The following is a 6,489-nucleotide window of genomic DNA, read 5'->3' on the forward strand; positions in this document are numbered from 1 at the left end:
GGCTTCAGTAGTCGGTATGACACACACACACACACGCACGGCACGCAGGCAAACAACACACACACACCACAACACACACACACCACACACACACACACACACACACACACACACACACACACACACACACACACACACACACACCAACCACACACACACAACACACACACACCACCAGAGGGTAGGGTCTAGGGGGTAGGTCTGGTTTTATTTACCAGACATGCCAGAGGCTTTGAATCAAAGCATCTTTGGAGCACAGAGCTCCCCAAAAGCCTCAAAAACCAGAAGAACCGAGAACCGGAGAACCGGAAGGAAACCGGAGAACCAGAAACCAGAGAACCAGAGAACCAGAGAACCCAGAAACCAGAGAAGAAGTAATTAAGAGGAAACCCTCAAAAGCACGAGCCAACGCAAGCCCATGACTTCATTATTTACACACAACACACACACACACACACACACACACACACACACACACACACACACACACACACACACACACACACACACACACACACACACACACACACACACACACACACACACACACAACACACACACACACCACACACACACACACACACACACACGCACACATACGCAACACAACACGCGCACACATACGCACAATACACACACGCACAGCACATTAGCTTGCAACGATGCTATAGTTTGTCATCGAGCTGCTGTGGACCCTTCACGCTTGTTGTGTATGTGTTTGTGTGTGTGTGTGTTGTTGTGATTGTGCAGGGTGAGGGTCTCCCTGCAGCCCCAGTCCATGATGTAAAGCTGCTGGATAGCAGAGTCTTCAACTGGAGATCTGAAGCTGTAAATAACCTGGGGGAATAGGAGGCACTCGCTCTCAACAGCAACTCACCAAAAACATGTGTGTTGTGTGTGATGTGTGTGTGTGTGTGGTGTGTGTGTGTATGGGGTGTGTGTGTGTGTACGCGCGCATATTTACAGTGAGTGTCTATGTGTGCTTATTTCCATTAATGTGCATGTGCTCATTTGTTGATGTGTGTGTACATCCATGAATATGTGTGTGTGTGTGTGTGTTGTGTGTGTGTTGTTGTGTGTGTGTGTGTGTGTGTGTGTGTGTGTGTGTGTGTGTGTGGTGTGGTGTGTGTCGGTTGTGTGTGTGTGTGTGTGTGTGTGTGTGTGTGTGTGTGTGTGTGTGTGTTTGTGTGTGTGTGTGTGTGTGTTTGTGTGCAGTTGTGTGTCTCAAGGACTGCATCTTATATAAAAAGCAGTTGCGCTCAACAGCGGACTGTTTAATTGGAAACAGTTTGCTGTGTGGTTTTCATTCCTCTGGTTGAATCTGAAGCCGGATATCTGCTGCGAATCAGTCTCAATTGCATGTGTGAGAGAGAGAGGAAGGCAGAGAGAGACGGAAAGGCAGCAAAGAGAGAGAGAGAAAGGCGAAAGAGAGAGAGAAAAGGCAGATGAGAGAGAGAGAGAAAGGCAAGAGAAGAGAGAGAAAGCAGAGAGGAAGAGAAAGGCAGAGAGACGACGAGAGAAAGGGCAGAGAGAGAGAGAAAGAGAGAGAGAAGAAAGGCAGAGAGAGAGAGAGAGAAAGGCAAGGAGAGAGAGAGAGAAAGGCAGAGAGAGAAGAAAGCAGAGAGAGAGAGAGAAAGGCAGAGAGAGAGAAAGCAGAGAGAAAGAGAGAGAGAACAGAGAGACAGTCAATCAACATCGATGTAAACCCCCTTCTCTTTTGGGTCAGTCTAGTCAAAAACTAAAAGGGGCACATGACATCATACAGTATGATATATCAATTTTACAGGAGACATAAGCCTATCTTAGAAAAGAATCAGAGCATAGACATCATTTAGATATGTTCAAGTATTTTATTTCATGTCAGGACTTTAGATGGAGCTTTCTTGGAGGTAATCTGCCAATTGGTCAGCGTGATACAACCACCACTTTCTTTATGTTGCTCAGATTGTGACTAATTGTAAGCTTCCGTTTAGCATAGAGCAACAGTTACACTTTGGGTTAAAAAACAATCTATGGTCATTCATTCCCTGTATGCTGTATCTTAGTCATCCCCCTGTATGCTGGCATTTTAGTCATCCCCGGGCTATCTAGTTTTAGTCATCACCACCGGTATGCTGCATCGTAGCTCATCCGGTAAACCCCGATGCTGTATTGGTGTCACCCCCGGTATGCTGTATCCTAGTCATCCCCCTGTATGCTGCATTTTAAGTCATCCCCCGGTATGCGCTGTATTTTAGTCATCCTCCTGTATGCGTATCTTAGTCATCCCCCGGTATGCTACTATATTTTAGTCATCCTCCTGTTATGCTGTATTTTAGTCATCCTCCTTCTGTATCTTAGTTCATCCCCCGTATCATCCCCCGGTATGCTGTATTTTAGTCATCCCCCTGTGGTTGGAATATTTTGGGTTCTTCATACAAATATAACCACTCCAGTAGAAGCCATCTTTAGTATATCGATGTTCATTACCAATACCAGTGTTTCCCATTCAACCGTAACATTTTAATTATATAGCATGTACAGTCTTATGCAAAGTTGAAATCTGCAGTTTTAATTCTTGCCCATGACAATATTTACAAAATATAAAGTACCATTTCTGGATTCTACCTCTATGGCAGACGCCTTAACCCAGAAAAGACACTAAGTAGGCTCAGACTGATCTTCAAAAAAACACTATTTCAATTTCTCAGGACATACAGTCAGTCATCAACTCAGAACAGAACACAACAGTACTAGACAGGTATATATGTAGTTGGGCATGGCCTGTTTCTGTGGTTGAGCCTGTGGTTCGGAGTCTTAATGCTGTGCCAGGCTTGCCCAGAGTAGTGCCATGGTCTTTTTGGCTGCTGTCGCCCACTGGCTAGCTGTCTCTCTGTGTCCTGATTCTCGCGCTTCCCCACCCAGCCTAACCAATGTGCAGACTACTGTGCAACCACTACTTCCTGAACAGGTAGTCTGAACACTGGGCAGGCGGGGCGGGCTGCTGGTCCACGAGGGAGGAGGGTGAAGGAGGTACACATATATACATTTAAACACTCACACATACACATGCACTGAACACACACACACACACACACACACACACACACACACACACACACACACACACACACACACATACACACACACACACACACACACACACACACCTGTCTCTTATACACATCTAGATGTGTATAAGAGACAGCACATACGCACATACACACACGCACAGCACATTAGCTTGCAACGATGCTATAGTTGTCATCGAGCTGCTGTGGGACCCTTCACGCTTGTGTGTGTATGTGTTTGTGTGTGTGTGTGTTTGTGTGTGTGGGTGAGGGTCTCCCTGCAGCCCAGTCCTGATGTAAAGCTGCTGGATAGCAGAGTCTCAACTGGAGATCTGAGCTGTAAATAACCTGGGGGGAAATAGGAGGCACTCGCTCTCAACAGCACTCACCAAAACATGTGTGTGTGTGTGTGAGTGTGTGTGTGTGTGTGTGTGTGTGTGTGTATGGGGGTGTGTGTGTGTGTACGATAGTGTTTTGTGTGCTGATGTGTGTTACGGTGTGTGGGATGAGGGTCTCTCCCTGCAGCCCCAGTCCTGATGTAAAGCTGCGGTAGCAGAGTTCTTCAACTGGGAGTCTGAAGCTGTAATAACCTGGGGGAAATGGAGGCACTCCGACTCTCAACAGCACTCACAAAAACATGTGATGTCGATGTGTGTGAATGTGTGTGGTGTGTGGGTGTTGTGTGTGTATGGGGTGTAGTGATGGTGTCGCGCGCCAATTTACAGTGGTGCTATGTGTGCTATTTCCAATTAATGTGCATGGCTGCTCATTTGTTGTATGTGCTGTGACATCCCATGAATATGTGTGTGTGTGTGTGTGTGTGTACATGTGTTGTTTGTGGGTGTGTTGTGCTGGTGTGTCCTGTGTGTGTGGTGATGCTGTGTTGTGTGTGGTGTGTGCGTTGTGTGTGTGTGTGAGTGTGTGTGTGTGTGTGTGTGTGTGTGTCGTGTGTGTTTGTGTGGTGTGTGTGTGTGTGTTATTTGTGACCAGTGTTGCCACATTGTTGTCTCAAGGACATGCATCTTTTTTATTATTAAAAAGCAGTTGCGCTCAACAGCGAGACTGTTTTAATTGGAAACATTTGTGCTGTGTTGGTTTTCATTCCTCTGGTGAATCTGAGCCGGATATCGTGTGCAACAGTCTTCATGCAGTGGAAAGAAGAAGGGCCATGGACATGGCGTGTGGGGGACAGAGAGAGAGAGAGAGAGCCAGCGAGAGAGGAGCGAGAGAAAGGCCAGCAGAGGAGAGAGAAAAGGCAGAGGAAGAGAGAAAAGGCGAGACGACGAGAAAGGAGAGAAAGCAGAGAGGAGAGAGAGAGAAAAGGCAGAGAGAGAGAAAAAGGCAGAGGAGACGGAGAGAGAAAGGGCAGAGAGAGAGAGAAAGCAGAAGAGAAGAAAGGCGAGAGAGAGAGAGAAAAGGCGGAAGAGATGAAGAGAAGAGAAGAAGCAGAGGAGAGAGAAAGGCAGAGGAGGAGCAGATGGAAGAGAGAGAGAACAGAGAGACAGTCAATTCAACATCGATGTAAACCACCCTTTCTCTTTTGGGGTCAGTCTAGTCAAAAACTAAAAGGGGCACATGACTCATACCAGTATGCTATATCAATTTTAAGGAGACATAAAGCCTATCTTAGAAAAGAATCAGAGCATAGACATCATTTAGATATGTTTCAAGTATTTTATTTCATGTTCAGGGACTTATGATGGAGCTTTCTGGAGGTAAGCTCCAATTTGGTCAGCCGTGATACAACCGACCACTTCTTTACTGTTGCTCAGATTGTGACTAATCTGTAGCTTCCGTTTAGCATAGGAGCAACAGTTTACACTTTGGGTTAAAACAACTATGATGATATCTCCCGTACTACTATATCCTATGTCATTATCACCCCCCGTATCTTTGTGTATCCGGTATGTCATTAGTCATCCCTTGCTCCTCGTATCGGGATGCTGTATCTTAGTCATCCCCCTGTATGCTGGACCGCATTTTAGTCATACCCCGGTTGCCTCAATTAGTCTATTTAGTCATCTGATATCTAGTCATCTAAGTTCATCCACCGGTATGCTGCATTGTCGTTAGTCATCCGAACCTCCGCAGTGCTGCTTAGTATCCCTCCCTGGCTGACTCCCGGTATGCTGTATCCTTAGTCATTCCCCCTATGCTGTATTTTAATCACATCCCCCGGTATGGCTGTATTGGTTTAGTCATCCTCCTGTATTGAATTATCATCCGTATGTCTTTTAGTCATCCACCCGGTATGCTAAGTATTTAGTCATCCTCCTCGTATCTGTATTTTAGTCATCCCTCCTTCTGTATCTGTAGCTTCATCCCCCGGTATTGCTGATTTTAGTCAGCCCCCTGTGTTGGACATATTTTGGGATTCTTCATACCAAATAAACCACTCCAGTAGAAGCCATTCTTTAGTATCGATGTTCATTACCAATCACCAGTAGTTTCCCATTACAACCGTAACATTATTAATATATTAGATGTACAGTCTTATGCAAAGTTGCAATCTGGCGTTTTATTCTGCCCAAGGACCAATATTACAAATATAATATACTTCTGGATTCTCCTCTAGGCAGACGCCTTTAACCAGAAAGACACTACAGTCAGGCTTTCTCAGACTGATCTTCAAAAAAACACTGATTTCATTTCACGTCAGGACATACAGTCGTCATTTAAAACTCAGAACCAAGAACACAACAGTACTAGACAGGATATAATATGTAGTTTGGGCAATGGCCTGTTTCTGTCGGTTGAGCCTGTGGTTCGGAGTCTTAATGCGTTGTGCCAGGCTTGCCCAGAGTCTAGTGCATGGTCTTGGCTCGCTGTTCCGTCCCCACTGCTAGCTGTCTCTCTGTGTTCCTGATTCTCGCGACTTCCCCACCCAGCGCTAACCAATGTGCAGGACTAACTGTGCAACCACTACTTCCTGAAGACAGGTAGTGCGGAACACTGGGCAGGGCGGGGGGGCTGTCTGGTCCACAAGGGGAGCGAGGGTGAAGGACGGTACAGCATACTATTACCATTTAAACACTCACACATACACACATGCAACACGCCAACACACACAGCACACACACACACCACCACACACCACACACACCACACACACGACCACAACCACACACACACACACACACACACCACACACACACACACCACACACCCACACACACACACACACACACACACACCACCACACGCACTCACCGCAGACACAGATCGCTCACACACACGCACTCAACGCCAGACACAGGTCGCCTACACACACACACACACACACCCTACGATCACCACACACACACACACACACCACCACACACACAACACACCACCACACACATCACACACACACACACACACACACACCACACACACAACAACACACACACACTAACACACACACACCACACACACACACACACGGTGAGACAACTGA

At 46.5% G+C, this 6,489-nt stretch overlaps 1 protein-coding gene and 1 long non-coding RNA gene across 2 annotated transcripts in view; both read left to right on the forward strand.

Annotated features, from left to right (window-relative positions):
* Positions 1-6,489, forward strand: part of LOC111964527 (dynamin-1-like) — a 93,469-nt gene that overhangs the window by 55,321 nt on the left and 31,659 nt on the right.
* LOC139027752 (uncharacterized) lies at positions 2,026-2,636 on the forward strand. Its single transcript, XR_011479876.1, has 2 exons — positions 2,026-2,071; positions 2,380-2,636. It is a non-coding gene; the product is annotated as an uncharacterized lncRNA (long non-coding RNA).

This window comes from Salvelinus sp. IW2-2015, linkage group LG5, assembly GCF_002910315.2.
Source record: "Salvelinus sp. IW2-2015 linkage group LG5, ASM291031v2, whole genome shotgun sequence".
NCBI lineage: Eukaryota > Metazoa > Chordata > Actinopteri > Salmoniformes > Salmonidae > Salvelinus > Salvelinus sp. IW2-2015.